The following is an 18,322-nucleotide window of genomic DNA, read 5'->3' as shown; positions in this document are numbered from 1 at the left end:
CCTCTCCCAGGCCAAATCCTCACTCTCAAGGAGGTTTGACGCAACTTCAACAGGAGGCTGGGACGAAGTAGGAACACTAGTTTTAGATAGAGGAGGGTGAGTAGGCTCAGACGACTCCACGTCAAGAATCTGGATGGACGGCGATTGAGATGGAGGAGGAACAGGGACAACAGGAGAGACGACCCCAGGCTTGGACGACCTCCTATGTTTCGCTCTCCGGCTGGGGAGATTTTCAAGATTAATAGCCTTTGACAGGCTTCTCTTGTCACCAGCAGCAGGACGAGCTCTAGTTTCGGCGTCTTACCTAGTAGGCTCGTCCGCGACTCCCTTGCCTTTGTTCTCCTTCATGGTAGCCATCCCTACAAAAAAATAGATGAATAAATCAACAAATGTGTCTATGACGGCATGATTAAGTTGGTGGCAAAACCAAAAAAAAAAAAAATCTCAAGGCAAGAACTTACGTCGACGGATTGTGATTTCGTGAGCTAAGGCTTCTAGAGGTTCTGGGCCAAGTCCCCAAGTCGCAAGACGTTGAAGGGTGACCAAAGAATGGAAGTCCCTCTCTGGGTGGAGACGAGCCTTTTGAACACGTCCCAAATAAAACTTGTTCAAAGACGGCCTTCTAACACCTGCAGTAAGGACGAGAAGATTAGTTAGTGTAAAAAGACATGTGATAAGGGAAATGTTACAATGGTGATAAGCATACCTTCAGGACAAAAGTTCCCTAACTCTCCTATATAAGGGGCAAATGGATCCCTGCCCACCTCAACAGTGCGCCCTGCCCAAAAACCTGAGACGAAGAAAAACTCCATCTTCCAATTCCTATCTGACGTAACCAACGACTTTATAATCCTACAATCTCTTCTCCTAGCTGTAAACTGATAAAAGCCCCAGGATTGGCCAATTTCAGAGGGTTTGTAGCAGAAAAGGAATTCGTCCAACGGTAAGAGGACAATCCCCTTCAAAAACCTCTCTCCACAAAATTTGCATAGAAACGATTAGTCTCCATACATTGGGATTAAGCTGACACAGCGCTAAACCCAATCTAGTGAGCAACTCCCTAGCGAAGTCATTGAGAGGCAACCTAAGACCTCCTAGGAAATAGGCTTCATAAACTCCAATGCCAAAATGAGGTTGGCAACACCACTCGTCATAGACGGCCAACCTAGGGTTTAGCTCGTCTGGAATTTGATACCAACTCCTAAAAGAAGTTAATTTCCTCTCGTCTGTCTTAGCAGGAACCCCCACAGCATAGCTGTATATGGTCTCAACCTCGTCCTTTTCAGTGGACGAGGGCGCACCGGAGGGACCAGCCCCAGACCCAGACGCCACTCTCGTCCTAAATTCCTCTTGGAAGACTTCTAGGGGAACCCCAGAAACATACTCATCTGTGGTATTACCCCCACTACTACTACTATCACTGCTAGAACCACTGTAACTAGTTGAATTGTGATATTCGTCTATCTCCCTATCAACACTATTACTAGACGAAGAAAAAACTTCTAACATTGTGGAAATTCAAGGGAAACCTAAAGACGAGCGTAGAGAAAATACCTGGCTCTAGACGAAGGAAAACTAGGGACGCCGGAATACTTCTAGACGAGTCGATGGACGAGAAATGTCAAACAAGAAAATTTGGAAAAATAGAGAGGGTATGGGAGGAAATCCACTATTTATAGGCGTTGAAAAATGAAACTTGGAACGAAGCATTCAATCAAGAAGAACCACGTGTCAACTTCCTCGAAAACTTAAAACGACACAATGGTTAACCCATATAATGATGACGCGTGGCGTGATCTAGAGTCCCTGGAACCCCACCATATAGATCGAGACACGTGGGGTGGCGTAATGAGACGTGTCTAAAAACCAAGAGCTTTGGACGACCCTTGGACGAAGGGGCAACTGATGGGGTACTGGTTTTTCCCACCTTGAAGCCGTCCATAGAGGTCGTCCGTGACCCAACAGTATTGCAAGCACCCCTGAAAACCTTACCTATAACCATCTCGTCCAAAGAGGAAGAGACTAGGACGAGGTCCTCGTGACCAGGGAATGAGACGCTCGTCCAGGGTGTCGGAGATCTCGTCCTTAATAAATTCGTCTGTAGACGGAACGACCCCTATTCATGAGCTAAGCACACTCGACAAGGGGATACTAGGACAAGGGTATCATACTTTGGAAAATCTCCGAGTATAATGTGACAATTCCTTATTTTACGCGTAACTTCCAGGTATCCGTTGTAGTACATAACTCCTAAATGGTTATGGAAGTTATTTTTAAATACTTACGCCTCCTTGAATCTAGGGGAGGTTATAATTGCGATAACCGTCTATTAGAACACAATATAAACGCTTATTCAGACAAAGCAAAGGTACGTTTTTATTGCTCCCAAAAAGTTGGAACTCCAAAAATATAGAGAGAAAACTAACTTTGCCATCGGAGGGTTCTTGGCCGGCAGCCCCGGTCACCTTTGATCGCTTTTCTTTCTTTTTTCAGGCCGTTGAGAGAGCAAGTGGTCCTTTCAAGTCCGAAGCATCCAGCCTACTGATTTTCTTTGCATCATCACTATTTAAGCAACAAAATTTTGTATGAGTCTCATGATTAATATGATACAAAATTAAGACCCAACTTCAACTAAAATATTCTTAAAAAATCATTATAAAAAAAGTTTTACAAAGCAATAATTCAACTCTTATTCTTGAGTTCGGTCTAATGGAGATTCGTACATTCTATTTGAAAAAAAAAAAAGCAGTTATTTCATTATTATATAATTTGGACAGAACAGGGAAATAGAGCAATAATATTTTTACATTGTGTAACTCATCCAAAAAATAAAAAAGCCTGAATACAATTTATGTTCCTCATAATTAGAATATAGAATCTATAGATAACAAATCCAGAGAGAGGTTCCCCGTATAGCCTAACCCATTATGTATGTTGCGGGTTGTTTAGACAGTGGTTTCAAATTTGGGAAGGAATAGACCATTTAATTCCTTACTTGAATAGAATTGATCACTTGACTCAGCGTCCACCTCAAAAATGATGGTTCTACACACCACCAAATTGACACAAATAAATAAATAAATCACAACCTATGAAAATCACAACACATAAAAACTAAAATGTCAATTACTGAATACGTAAGGAAAGATTAGAGTACCAACCTTTGAATTTTATTTTGAGCGTTGGCCTTCTTTGCATGTCCACTCTGCCAATCTTTTATTTTATTTTTTTGGTTTGATACCAGACCTCTAGGGCTCTTAACGTAGCAAATACTGTTTTTTTTTTTTTTAAATTTGAATATGCAAAAAAGATGGGATGTGAGGATAAGGATGGATAGAATCAAATAAAATTGTAACCGCTAGATTCCTAACTGCTAGATGATAATGGTTTAAACTTGTACATGGACGAATTTTTTTTTTTTTGAGAAGAGAGTGGATGAATTTTCAATAGAGTGGTTTTTTATTGTTCAAATGATAATTGTTTTGATAATTATGTGGATTGAGATAAGAATTGTGGTAGCGTTTACTCTTTTTTTTTATAAAGATAATTGAAGCATTTGAATTCTAGTAGATAACAAGTACATATAGGAATCAGACATTTGAATACAAGTGGGTGTTGAGAATAACAATTTTTTTTTTTCCTTTTGTGCGTGAAGGTTTTTATTTTTTTATTTATTGGAAGTAGTTGGGTTTTGGTTTTTGCGTGGATGGACTTTCCCACCAGTTTTATACAGTAAAATGAAATGAGGGTTCTTGAATTAGTTTGGATATGGAAAGGCACTTTCGTCACTTAGAAGTTAGAACTATACTTTTGTTCTTGGTATATATAAAATTATAAAAAAGAAAAAGAAAAAACAAAGGACTTGAGGATAGGGATGAGGATTGGAATGTAGGGCCTATTTTTTAGGGTGAGGGAGGAGAATGAACGTGAACATAAACAATTAACTGGGAGCAAGTTTTTTTTTTTTTCATAAAAAAAATTTAAAAGTAACGTGAGATTAGAGTAAGAAACTATAAATGAAAAAAAAAAAGGATTTTTTTTTTAATGTTAAAATGGTTAAGCCTTGATAAAGGCAAAAAAAAAAAATGAATTTTTTTTTTCCGCAAACGTGAGTTTAGTGATGGAAGGAATGGGTAGTTGGAGCATTTTAAATACCTGAATAGAGAGTGATCATATTTTGTAGGTAATATTTTTGCAAGAGTTAAAAGACAAAGTTTTACCAAACTATCCTTTAATTTTATCTTTACTTAAATATAGGGATGTGTGGGTATTTTAGGAAAAAAAAAATCCGGTCCAAACAGGAATAGCCCCTTAAATAGTAGTATAGATAAATAACTAAATAAAAAAAATAAAATTTAACGCCAAAAACATATACAACGATGGTAAAAAAAAAATCTTAAAAAGAAAAAAAAAATACGAAGAAGGAAAAAAAAAAGTGAGGAAATAGAAGATAAAGATTTTTTAGAATTTAACTCTGATAGGGATGAAGATGCTCAGACCGTCCATGGTCATCACACCATCAGCCGTCTGTCCAAAAGGTAGCATCAAGACGAGTCTAACGCGCATGGTCGTCCTTGGACGGGGACAAACCTACATCACTTGTCCAAGGGCGCACATCCCCGTCTCGAAAGAATTCGTCCACATGAACACCCCTAGACGAGACCTTTACACTTGGGAATTACTAAGTACATTTTTCCACTCCGTGATTTACGCATAACTTCCGGTGACCGTTGTATGAGAAGATATAACTCCTAAACGGTTGTAGGAGTTATCCAGGAACCCCTGACCTCCTCAAATTCAGGAGAGGTTACAATTCCAATAACCGCTCCTAGGGCACTATATAAACACCCGTTCAGACCAATGAAATGTACGCTTTTACGATTCCCAAAAAAGTTGAAATTCCAAAAATACAGGGAGAAAACTAATTTTGCCATCGGAGGGTTCTTGGCCGGCAATCCCGGTCACCTTTGATCGCTTTTCTTTGTCTTTCAAGCCATCAAGAAAGCAAGTAGTCCTTTCAAGTCCGAAACATCCAGCCTACTGATTTTCTTTGCATCATCAGTTGGCGCCGTCTGTGGGAAGAGCAAACAAACACTATTCACTGTTCTTTTGATTCGATTGTGTTTTTGTTGTCAAGGATTACTCTGTCCCAGACAAAAGACTGAATGGTTTGAACAAGATCAAGGGCTACCAGCCCAGGCCACCAGGAGAGTAGGGATGCATCTAGTAATCCCCTTCACGATCACAGGTCAGCGCCTGTCATGCAACCGCCTTCTATTCAACACATACAATCCATGGCTACCGCTATGGCAGAATTGACACGTCAGAATCAGGAGTTGAATAGGTAGATTAACCTCAGGAAGCAGCGCCAAGATGGGCACACGGAGGGACGGGCACCAAGTCAGGAAGAAGAAAATGTCGAGTCCGAGAATCAGACAAGGGGTACCGCTTCAAGAAGAATGCCACACTTGGAAAGAGAGATGGACCAGATGAGGAAAGCCATGGATGAGATGAGGGAAAATATGAGACGGGCAAACCCAGTGGATGACATGGTTCACCGAACGGACTCCCCTTTCACAGCTTCCATCAATGGTCATCCTTTACCCCCAAAATTCAAAATGCCTTCTTTGGACTCGTATGATGGAAATCGCGACCCTTGTGATCACATTGCAACTTTCAAAACGACCATGCACCTTCAAGGGGTCCCGGACGAGATTATGTGCAGAACTTTCCCCACCACACTTAAGGGACCAGCGCGGGTGTGGTTCAGTAAGATACCCCCAAACTCGGTGGGATCATTTGAAGAGTTGAGTAAGTTGTTTGTCAACAATTTCATTGGAGGACAGCGTCACAAGCGTTCCTCCTCTAGTCTACTGACTATAGAGCAAGGGGAAAATGAGAGTTTGCGATCCTTTATTACCCGGTTTAATAGGGAGGCCTTAACGGTGGACGAGATGAATGACAAGTTATTGCTGGCCGCTTTCCACAATGGGGTCAATTCTGACTTGTTCATTCATAAGCTCTACAAGCAGGAAACTCGACAACGCAGTCATCCAAGTCAAGAAAGACATAGCTGAAGGTGGTGCAGAACATCCAGCTATCCGGACAACCTCCTAGGACGAGGGAAGTAGACCAGCAGGCCGTTACGTTCACGGACGAGGAAGCAGGATGACTTCATCACCCACATGATGACGCGATAGTCATCACCCACATGATGACGCGATAGTCATCACCCTACTCATCTCTGACTACATGACCAGGAGGGTGTTGATAGACAATGGCAGCTCTGCAGACATTCTCTACTACCCCGCATTCCAGCAAATGAGGCTAGGACGAGATCAGCTTCGACCAGTGAATTCGTCGTTGGTAGGATTCGTAGGAATAAAGGTGCAACCATTGGGCACCATCACATTACCAGTGGTCGTTGGAACATATCCATAGCAGATAACCAAGGAGGTAAATTTTCTTGTTGTTGATTGTACATCGTCATATAATGCAATTATTGGAAGACCAACTTTGAATAGCTGGAAGGCGGTAACCTCTACCTACCACTTGTCCATCAAATTTCCAACCGAACACGGAGTAGGCCAAGTACAAGGAGATCAGTTGGCCGCCAGAGAATGCTACTTAGCTATGCTGGCAATGGACGAGCACATGCAGGCAATGAGTATAGACGGGAGAAGGATCGCGGCGGAGCCCACTGAAGTATTAGAAGACGTCCCTTTTGGACGAGAACCAGCATGAGAAGTTTACTAGAATTGGGGCGAGCATGGAAGAGGGGGAAAAGCACGCTTTGGTCCGGTTTCTGAAGAAAAGCCTCGATGTCTTTGCATGGAGTCATGAGGACATGCTTGGCATTGATCTGAGTGTCATTACCCATAGCCTGAACGTGTGTCCCTATTCAAAACCAGTGCGTCAGAAGAAAAGGATTTTCGCTCCTGAGCGAAACAATGCCATTAAGGAAGAAGTACAGAAGTTGGTCACTGCGGAGTTCATCCGAGAAGTTTATTATCCAGATTGGTTGGCGAACGTGGTCATGGTCAAGAAAGCTAACGGAAAGTGGCGAATGTGCGTAAACTTCACTGATTTAAACAAAGCTTGCCCCAAGGATAGTTACCCATTGCCACGCATTGACCAGTTGGTGGACTCAACGGCAGGTCACAGAGTGCTTAGCTTCATGGACGCTTTCACAAGTTACAACCAGATACAGATGGATGAAGCAGATCAGGAGAAGACCTCATTCATTACGAGCCAAGGGTTGTATTGCTACAAGGTAATGCCCTTTGGTTTGAAGAACGCAGGGGCGACTTACCAAAGGCTAGTTAACCATATGTTCCGTCCTCAAATCGGGCGAAATGTGGAGGTTTATGTAGACGACATGTTGGTAAAGAGCCAGAACGAGGATAAACATCCGGACGACCTTCAAGAGACTTTTGATACATTGCGACAGTACAACATGAAATTAAATCCAAGCAAGTGTGCTTTCGGAGTTTCATCGGGGAAATTTTTAGGATTCATGGTGTCGCACAGGGGAATTGAAGCAAATCCGAACAAAATCTAGGCGATATTGAATATGGAACCACCAAAGAATATCAAGGAAGTCCAGTCTCTTACCGGACGGGTCGCCGCCCTTAACAGGTTTGTCTCGAAAGCTACTGATAAATGTTTTCCTTTCTTTAAAGTCCTTAGGAAGGCATTTGAATGGACGGACGAGTGTCAAAGGGCCTTCCAAGACTTGAAGACATATCTCATGACAACGCCGCTGTTGAGTCCATCTGTACCTGGGGAAGAGTTGTATTTGTATTTGGTAGTGTCCCCACACGCCGTAAGCTCAGCGTTGGTCAGAGAAGAGGGGAGAGTCCAGAAATCGGTCTATTACACAAGCCATGCAATGAGAGGAGCAGAAGGACGATACCCGATGATGGAGAAACTAGCCTTTGCATTGATCACGGCTTCCAGGAAGCTGAGACATTATTTCCAAGCACACATCATCAACGTCCTAACAGACCATCCCATAAAGAAGGCAATGAACAAGTTGGAAGCTGCTGGACGGCTAGTACAATGGGCTGTTGAGCTTAGCGAATTTGATATCAGATACCTCCCAAGGAGTGCGATAAAGGTGCAGGCATTAGTAGATTTCATCGCAGAGTTCACCCCCAGCCAGGACAACCTGGACAAGGACGAGGGAATTGAAAGGTGGGTGATTAATGTAGATGGACCGTCCACACTGTATACAAGAGGGATTGGAGTTATACTGAAGTCCCCTGAGGGTGACAGGCTGGAGTATGCAGCCCGTCTGCAGTATCAAACCACCAACAACGAGGCTGAGTATGAAGCACTACTCAAAGGATTGGAATTGGATAAGTCCTTAGGGGCGGAGTCGATAACAATCAGAGGAGATTCTCAACTAGTCATCAACCAAGTAAATGGAATGTGTAATACTAAGGAGGACCGGATGAAGAAATACCTCAGCAGAGTGAAACGACTCGCACGAAAGTTTTCAGTGATAAGTTTTGTTCAACTCCCCAGGGAGGAAAATATGGAGGCGGATGCCTTAGCAAAAGCAGCTTCGGCAGGAGTTAAGGACGAGTGCGACAACGTCCAGTATATGCCAAGCATAGACATTCCTGACATACAACAGATAGAAGGAGGAGAAAATTGGATGAGTCCAATAGTAATTTATCTTAAAGATGGAAGACTTCCAGAGGACAAAGATGAAGCTAGGAAGTTGAGGGTCAGGGCAGCCAAATACGTCCTCATAAATGAAATGTTGTACAAGCGAGGATTTTCTCAACCTTATTTAAGGTGCTTGGCTCCTGACGAGTCAAATTATGTTTTGAGGGAAGTCCATGAAGGAGCATGTGGAAATCATTCAGAGGCGAGGTCACTAGTCCATAAGATCGTCCATGCCGGCTACTATTGGCCTACAATGCAAGCAGATGCTAAAGCCTATGTCAAAGTATGTGACCAGTGTCAGTGCTATAGCAATGTACCTAGACGGCCGTCAGAGTACCAGACCCCAATGACGGCCCCGTGGCCCTTTGCACAGTGGGGATTGGATATCCTAGGTCCCTTCCCCGTGGGAACTAGAAAAATAAAGTTTTTAGTGGTAGGAATCGATTACTTTACCAAGTGGGTAGAAATCGAGCCTCTTGCAGCAATCACTCAGCAAAACGTGAAAAATTTTGTATGGAAGAATATTCTATGTAGGTTTGGAGTACCCAAGGTATTAGTATCGGACAACGGACGTCAATTCGACAACGCACCCTTCAGGGACTTTTGCAATCATTTTGGGATCAAGAATCACTATTCCTCACCCTCCCATCTACAGGAAAATGGACAAGCAAAAGTAGCAAACCGATCCCTGCTGAAAATCATCAAGACTCGGCTCGAGGGGGCAAAAGGAATATGGCCAGACGAGCTACCAGGCGTTCTTTGGGCCTACAGGACAACTGTACGAACTCCGACAGGAGAGACCCCCTTTAAACTAGCCTATGGAAGTGAAGCTGTCATACCAGCGGAAGTTCATATGGCTAGTCACCGAGTGATGGAGTACCAGGAGAAAGAGAATGGGGAACAACTTCGTCTTGATCTCGATCTTATTGACGAGGTAAGAATGGATGCGGAGCAAAGGACAGCAAGGTACAAAAATCTTATGGCCAGACAGCATGATGCCATGGTGAAACCCAGACGATTCAGTGTGGGGGACCTTGTCCTCAAAAGAGTCTCCTTGGCAACTAGGAACCCAGCTCATGGAAAATTGGGACCCAATTGGGAAGAACCCTACAAGGTAATCAACTGCAAGAGGCAGGGGTCTTACTACTTGGAAGCTCTGGACGGGCGGAAGTTAGAGCATCCCTGGAACGTGGAGCATCTGAGGAGGTACTATCAGTGATAAGTAGGGACGAGGGATGTCAGTAACAAAGTTATAGCTATGATTTGCGTGTTCGCTTATATTTACTATTGTGTTCTAACTACTACTATGGTGTGTATTAAGAATAAAAAGTGCATTAGTTCTTAAACTTTTGCACCATTTTACAGGCCAGCTTATGAAAGACAAGGCTATGTATTTCCTAAAGTATTTCAATAAGGCACTAGCTTATAAGCGTGTGTCATACCTGTGGACAATGTTCATATAATAGTATGGTTTGGATTTCTAATGTATTCAATGCATGAATCTAATTTTCATAGTAATACCCACAAGGGGGGCAAAAGCCTAAGACGAATTAAAATCTTTGGACCCAGTAATACTCGTCCAAGCTTTCCTTTAAATAAGGATAAAGCAAAGAGGAAAAAGCCAAGGCATACTCGTCCAAGCATTCCTTGAAATAAGGATAAAGCAAAGAGAAAAAAGCTAAGGCATGCTCGTCCAAGATCTCCTTTAAATGAGTATAAAGTAAAAAGAAAAAGGCTAAGGCCCACTCGTCTAAGAAAGAAAGTAGGCATTAAGGCATAACATTCCAAAGACGAGCAGCTAGTCAAGACGAGTAAAACATAAACATTATAAACTCCTTGCGAGAAGACGAGTAATAATTGCCTAAAGGACTAGCAAAAGTAATGCAGTCATCATTATCGTCCTAAGTGGGTCGTCCATAAAGAAATCGCATGGATGATCATTCAAACTTAGAACATTGTTTAAAAGACAATTGCATAAATGGTAACAACAATGTATAAGCTCGTCCATACAATAGATAACAGATAAAGAAAATATTCTTTAGTTTAAAGAGGGTAGACGACCACCGTCCAAAAACCCTAATAAAATAAGCCTTAAAAGGCAATTGTTAATAAACTCGTCCAGAACACTCCAGACGAGGTAATTGTACTTAAATACTTTTTTTTTTTTTTTAAAAGAAGAAGAGAAAACCAAACGACAATAACACTAGTTAAATAAATTTTTCTTTAAGAGGGGGGGGGGCATCAATGTTGGGGTCGTCCTGAGCTGGTTTGGTGGAAGCGTCGTCCTCGATGTTAACATCGTCTGAGCCTGTGTGAACGAGAGAACTTGTAGTAGCGCCAAGGTTGAGTTTAATGGTGCTAAAGTCAACTCCAGGAAAGTTGTCTATAACGTCCATCCTAAAATCCTCAAACCCTGCTTCGTAGTTCGTGTCCAGCAGGTCAGTGAACTCTTTGAACGCTTTGAACTCCCCCACTGCCTCGTCTTTAGCATTCTTGAGAAGAAGACTCAGCTCGTCATTCTTCTTTTGAAGAAGGTTGAAACGGTCGTCCTTCCTGGCAGCATCGGATTTCAGCTCCCCCACCAAAGCCTTCAACTCCTCAGCCTCATCCTTGGCCTTGTTTGCCACCTCAGCCCAAGTCCTGCAATCGTTCTTGATCTCTTCTATTCTTTTCTCCAAAAAGATCTTCGTCCTGTCCATCTTTGTGGCCTGCCTAGACGCAGCTATGAACTTTGACATTGCCTACATGGAGGATAAGAGAGTTCAAGAGATAAAAATAACATTGGATAACATGGGCAAACCAAGACGAGGCAAAAATGGTCACCTTAAAAAGATCATGGACGCCGGAGTGCTTAAAGTCCTTCAAAGACATGTCGTAGTACGCAGCCACGTCCTTGCCTTTCACAGCCTCTTGGAATCGTTCCCAAGCCAAATCCTCGTTCTCCAACAAATTTGTAGAAATCCTTTGAGGAGGTTGGGACGAATCAGGGGCAGGGGACTTGGACGGAGTGACGCTAACAGGCGTAGACGAGTCGATGTCGACGACTGGGATGGACGGCTGGGAGGAAGGAGGATCAGGCCTAGCAGTTTCGGGCCTGGACGACCCATGCTTGGCCTTCTTTCCCCGACGACTGGGCAGGCTAGCCAAGTCCAAGTGCTTGGACAAGCTTTTCCTCTTGTCTCCAGCACCAAGACGAGGCTGGGTTTGAACTTCAGGTCTAGCCGCCTCGTCGATCACCTCCTTTCCCTTATTCCCCTTCATGGTTGCCATTCCTAAAATAAAAATAAAAAACACGTGAACACATATACATACAAATAAATAAATAATAATAATAAAATAAAAAATACATGTCTTTAAGAAAAGCACTCACGTCTACGGACGGTTTGTTCGTGCGCTAGGGCTTCAACGGACGGATCAGGGCCAAGTCCCCACCTGTGTAGGCGTTGAAGGGTCACCAACGAGTGAAAATCTCTCTCGGGGTGTAGACGAGCCCTGTGGACGCGATCACGGTGGAACTTGCTCAAAGAGGGACGTCCAACAGCTAAAAAAGGAAGAGAGAAATTAAGGTTAGACCACTGTATGAAACATGACAAAACAAATAAAAAAAACGAAGGAAAAAACATAACATACCTTCTGGACGAAGGTTCCTTAATTCTCTAGTGTAAGGGGCAAATGCATCTCTACCAATCTCGATAGGATGCCCCGCCCAGAAACCAGAGACAAAGAAAAATTCTGTCTTCCAGTTTCTGTCAGACGAAGGCAAAGACTTAATCAATCTACAGTCATTGCCCCTAGCTGTAAACTGATAAAAGCCTAGAGATTGACTTATCTCGGAGGGTTTATAACAGTACAGGAACTCGTCCACGGTGATAGGACGGTTCCCATCAAATACCTCCCTCCATAAGACTTGCATAGAGACAATAAGTCTCCACGCGTTGGGGTTAAGTTAACACACTCCCAAACACAGTCTAGTGAGTAATTCCCTAACAAAGGCATTTAAAGGAAATCTAAGCCCCCCTAACAGGTAAGCCTCGTAGACACCTATCCCAAAACGGGGTTGACAACACCATTCTCCTCGGACGGCTAACCTAGGGTTCAGATCGTCTGGGATTTGGAACCAAGTCCTAAGAGCGTCCAACCTCCTCTCGTCCGTCTTGGAAGGGATTTCAATGGCACAACTATATACAGTTTCTTCTTCGTCCAAAGGGGAGGACGGCGGGATGCTTGTCGAGGTATCAGCCCCCAAGGCTATCCTCGTCCTAACATTCTCCTAAAAGGTCTCGATGGGAATTCCAGGAACGCCAGAGGTGTATTCCTCTGTTGTGTGACCACTACTACTACTGTCACCACTGGAGGTACTATAACTAGAAAAATCGTGATACTCGTCTATGGCCTTGACTACACTGTCGCTAGACGAACAGGAAGCCATTGAAGACATCCTAACACTTAGAAAGGAAAGATTGAGAGTTAGAGTAGAGGGAATACCTGGCTCTAGACGAAAGATACTAAGGACGCTGAGAATACTCCTAGACGAGGCGACGGACGAGAGTGTCAAAACAGAAAATCTGAAAAAGTGAGAGGGGCATGAGAGGGAAACCACTATTTATAGGAGGAAAAGTCTCGGTAATCGCAATGACAAAACCAATGAGAAAGTGACACGTGGCATCTGCATCGAGAAAGTAAGTCGACATAACCAACCCCGTATGAAATGGCAACACGTGGCACGCTTCTTAAAAAAAAAAAAAAACTCGTCCTAAAGTTTGGTAATATGCTGCATGACCCCTGGACAAGGGGGCAACTGATAGGGATGAAGATGCTCAGACCGTCCATGGTCATCACACCATCAGCCGTCCGTCCAAAAGGTAGCATCAAGACGAGTCTAACGCGCATGGTCGTCCTTGGACGGGGACAAACCTACATCACTCGTCCAAGGGAGGCGCACATTCCCATCTCGAAAGAATTCGTCCACATGAAGACCCCTGGACGAGACCTTTACACTTGGAAATTACTAAGTACATTTTTCCACTCCGTGATTTAAGCATAACTTCCAGTGACCATTGTATGAGAAGATATAACTCCTAAACGGTTGTAGGAGTTATCCAAGAACCCCTGACCTCCTCAAATCTAGGAGAGGTTACAATTCCAATAACCGCTCCTTGGGCACTATATAAACACCCGTTCAGACCAATGAAAGGTACATTTTTACGATTCCCAAAAAAATTGGAATTCCAAAAATACAGGGAGAAAACTAACTTTGTCATCGGAGGGTTCTTAGCCGGCAATCCCGGTCACCTTTGATCGCTTTTCTTTGTCTTTCAAGCCATCAAGAAAGCAAGTGATCTTTTCAAGTCCGAAGCATCCAGCCTACTGATTTTCTTTGTATCATCAAACTCTATCATGGACAATTTAAAATCTAACCACCACATCATCAAATATTTAGATAAATAACTAAAAAAAAAAATTTAAGGCCAAAAACATATACAATGATGGTAAAAATAAAATACGAAGAAGGAAAAAAAAGTGAGGAAATAGTAATTGATCATTAATCAAATTTTCAAAATTACATTTAAAAATAAAAAAAAAGAGTTAACGTGATACATATAAAAAAAAAAAAAGAACAAAGTAGAATTCAAAGAAATTCATTCATAAACTAAAGAAAAGAAAATAAAGAGGAACTTGGAAAAGATAGAACCTGAAAATTTGTTGGTTGAATGCTTATTTTGTAGCATAAGGCAGCCATGTCTTTGGATCACAATACCTACAACATGAAATGACAATTCATTAAAAAGTATAGTGGTAGAGTATATGAATGAACCATTCATTTCAAAATTTCAAAATTATATTATTTTTTTTTAAAAAAAAGAGTTAACGTGATACATATAAAAAAAAAGTAGAGCTCAAAGAAAGTCAATCATAAACCAAAGAAAAGAAAACAAAGAGAAACTTGCAAAAGATAGAACCTGGAAATTTGTTGGAGCCTCTAACAATGTCTTTAATCTGAAGAAAAAGAAAGGAGGATGCAAAGCAAAACTAAATATCTTCAATCTAAAGAAGAATGAGAGATGGAAACTGCAAAGCGTACATGAGTTTGTGGGTTTTAAAGTGTAGGAGTTTTAATTTACATATTTATCCTCGTTAGTTGAAAACTTGTAAGTGGATATGATGAGAGTATTTTAGGCATCCAAAATGTGGAATCCAAATAGAGAAAGCCCCTTAAATAGTAGTATAGACTACACTTTTGTTCTTGGTATATATAAAATTATTATATATATAAAAAAAAGGACTTGAGGATAGGGATGAGGATTGGATAGTTGTAGGGCCTATTTTTTAGGGTGAGAAAGGAGAATGAACGTGAACATAAACAATTAACTGGGAGCAGGTTTTTTTTTTTTTTTTAATAAAAAAATTTAAAAGTAACGTGAGATTAGAGTAAGAAACTACAAACTAAAAAAAAAAATGGATTTTTTTTTTTAATGTTAAAACGGTTGAGCCTTGATAAAGGTAAAAAAACAAAATGAATTTTTTTTTTTTTTGCAAATGTGAGTTTAGTGATGGAAGGAATGGGTAGTTGGAGCATTTCATATACTTGAATAGAGAGTAGTTCTATTTTGTAGGCAATATTTTTGCAAGAGTTTAAAGATATAGTTTTACCCAACTATAAAGAAACCATCAACGTTAGTTTCCTTTATTTTTTGCAACTTCAAGCAAAAAAAAAAAAAACCATCAACGTTGGTTTAATTTTTTTTTTGTTTGCAACTTCAAGCAAAAAAAGAAAAAAAAAAGAAGAAAAAAGTGAAGATAATGTAAGATAATGATATAATAAATAAAAGAAAAGTAAAAAAATATAAGAAAAGATAAGATAATGATAATGATAATGTTAACAAAGTGGAGTCCTTTTAGTATCTAAATCACGATAAAAATAATATATTTTTGTTGGAGATAAAACAACCCTTTATTAAACCATAATCCAAGACTTTCAAAAAAAAAATGTTACTAACCTGAGGGAAACAACTTTCAACCCTGAACATTATGATGGCAAGGCATTAAGCTTGGTGGCAAAAAAAAAAAAACCTGTACATATAATAGAACCTGTTCGATGTGGCCCAAAAAAAAAAAAAAAATCAAACTTAAAAAATAAACATGAGGGAAACAAACTTCATGCATACAGAAATAAAACCTGTTCCATATGACCCAAAATCAGTTCGTGCAGTCATCATTAAAGACAAAAAAGTGATATCAGAGAGAGAGAGAGAGGGCTAAGATTTGATATAAGAAAAAGCTTACCTCAAATCTATGTTGTTGTTGTTGTTGTTGTTGTTTGTATTGAAATTTGAAACAAAAAGGTGGGTGAAAGGAGTTTGAAAACACAGAATTGAGAGAATTGCATAACTGAAGAAGAAGCAATTTGAGTTTGAAAACTAACATAAGTGTACTGGAAATGTGTTCCTATTTTGTAGATAATGTTTTACTTGAAAGTTAAAGAACTATTTTTACCAAGTTTTGCCTCTACTTAAACATAGGTTGTAGGGGTATTTTGGACAAAAAAAAATCATTTACGGAACTATCATTTAGTTCTGTCTCAACTTAAACCTAGGGGTATAGGGTTATTTTGGAACAAAAAAAAATACAGCCAAAACAAGTACAACCGCTTAAATAGTAGTATAGATAAAATAAAATCTGTGGGTTTCAAAACAACAATGGCACCAAGGGAGTCTAGGTGGTTTCCTATTATATCAAAGGGTTGTATTAACGGGCACGGTGCCCGTTAACAACATGATTTAGATAATTTTTTGTGTAACTTTTTCATCTTTTGACACTTTTTCAGTTTTTGGCAAAAAAATTTTATCTCTTTTGGCAATTTTTTGACAGCATTTTTTCCTCTTCTTAAATAAAACATAAAAAAGAAAATGTTAACAAGCACCGCACGATGCTTGTTAACATTTACCTTATATCAAATTAAAATTTAAGGTTCGAAAGTTTTTTTTAAAAAAAAGGGTGAATAAGTAAATATAGAAGAAATTAAAAAGTATAATTCAGGAGTAAAAAGATACAAAACCTATTGTTTACCTTTCAAAAGTGTTACGAGTTTAACCTGTAAGTGATCTCTATCTTGTGGACAAACAAAAACATTGTTTATGCATGGCCGTACCAAAATTCATAGTATTTCTAATTTTTCTATGCACGGGTGATTATATTCAATAAAAGAATTGCACCAAAATTAATACAATGGCAAATCTCTCCACAACTCGTTGAAAAAAAAAATCTATACTAAATATTTTAAAATACTCTTTAATTTAAATAATTGATTTTTGAATTAATTCTTCTTCCTTTATGTGAGTTCTTCTAGGACAGCGATTTACTTGTTTATTAGCATCGGTAATAGTAGCATCAATTCTTGGCATTTTGGGTATTTCAAGTAAAATATAAGAGCAAATGTGATGCACTTCATTCAGGGTTGTGGAGCTTGATCTGGTAAATCTTGTCCAAAGTCAATTGATGATACTGTTTAGTGTTGTCCCCAGCAGCATGGAACGAAGTGACCCTGTAATTTGACATCTGGAATTAACCTACATTGAAATCATTTAAGTAGGCTCATGTCAGCCCTCACTACAAATCAGAAACAAATATATTAACTAAAAATCAACCTCACTGCACAAATATTGGATTTCGAAAAGTTATAAAATCGCACATCATCAAACAACATAAGCATGAGATGATACTATTTCAATGAAGTGAACAAATCAGAAACAAAATCAATGTATCAACTCTAAATAGTTGCATGCAAAAATAAATAAAAGATTGAAAAGCAGAATTGAAATCTTTTTGTCATATAAGCAAAATCACAATTCTCTTTTAAATAGCCTGCATTCCAATCAATATCTTTTGAGTGTGACTACCTCCAAGAAAATAGAGCAATATTTAGAACCCAAATGGCATTGGTTTGAAAATAGAAAAAATAAATAAATAAAGAGTTCCCAAAATCAAAGCTATTCTACAAAAATCTGTAAAACCCAGTCAAACACATTCGCTTTGATAAGTAACATAAAAATTAAAAAAAAAAAAAAAAAAAACACAGCCCAAGTAATAGAAAATACACTATAGGGGCAAAACCAATCAAACACATTAGATTACCATAAACTTTTGGAAGACATTTCTCATTGAACAAAGAATTCTGGTAGGTAAGACTCTAAATTTCCTAACCTGGTGTACTTTAGTTTATAGTTCTCATTGGCAAACTTCACACCAAGAAAGAAAGAATCATTGATCAAAAAAAAAAAGAAAAAGAAGAAAGGAATTATATACACAGACCGAGAGATAAATGAAACCTGTGGGGTTTCCAACAACAATTCTCTTCCAATCCACCCATGATTCTTCTCTTTGAAACCCAAAACCCAAAAGAAAGAAAGAAAGAATCATTGATCAGAAAAAAAAAGAAAGAGAAGAAAGGAATCAAACACACAGACCGAGAGAGAAATAAAATCTGTGGAGTTTCCAACAACAATAAAATATTATAAATTAAAATCAGTGGGTTTCCAACAACAATTCTCTTCCAATCCACCCATGATTCTTCTCTTTGAAACCCAAAACCCAAAAAAAAAGAAAAAAAAAAGAATCATTGGTCAAAAAAAAAAAGAAAAAGAAGAAA

Source organism: Castanea sativa, chromosome 5 (genome assembly GCF_040712315.1).
Source record: "Castanea sativa cultivar Marrone di Chiusa Pesio chromosome 5, ASM4071231v1".
Taxonomy (NCBI): domain Eukaryota; kingdom Viridiplantae; phylum Streptophyta; class Magnoliopsida; order Fagales; family Fagaceae; genus Castanea; species Castanea sativa.
The sequence above is the reverse complement of the archived record's forward strand: the minus strand, read 5'-3'. Positions refer to the sequence as shown.